We start from the raw sequence: 539 nt of genomic DNA on the forward strand, positions 1-539 counted from the left end.
CCAACCACCCATTGCTGAGAAAGACATATTGAAAATTGCTGTTCTGAAAGAACGGAAGCCCAGCGGACGTTCCAGTCTGTTGTCAAGCACAGAAGTCACAGATGGAAACTCGTAAAGGCATAGGGGAGATGATTATATTGCCATAATGTTGTCAGATGTAATGTAAAATTATATACTACGAAGTGCCATGTTATATATCTATATCTATCTATCTATATATTATACATACATACAGTCAGACAGACAGACAGACAGACAGACAGACAGACAGACAGACAGACAGACAGACAGACAGACAAATAGATAGATAGATAGATAGATAGATAGATAGATAGATAGATAGATAGATAGAGAGAGAGAGAGAGAGAGAGAGAGAGAGAGAGAGAGAGAGAGATTCCGATCGTATAGTGATAAAGATGTAGGGTGGGAACAGTAAAACAACGAAGGAAGAGCAAGCTGACACCTGCACTTCAACAAACTTTTTTAAAATTATCAAAATGAGCATTTTATTCCTTTACATACAGTTTTGTTTTCTTTTC

This window comes from Aplysia californica, unplaced genomic scaffold (genome assembly GCF_000002075.1).
Source record: "Aplysia californica isolate F4 #8 unplaced genomic scaffold, AplCal3.0 scaffold00005, whole genome shotgun sequence".
Lineage (NCBI taxonomy): Eukaryota > Metazoa > Mollusca > Gastropoda > Aplysiida > Aplysiidae > Aplysia > Aplysia californica.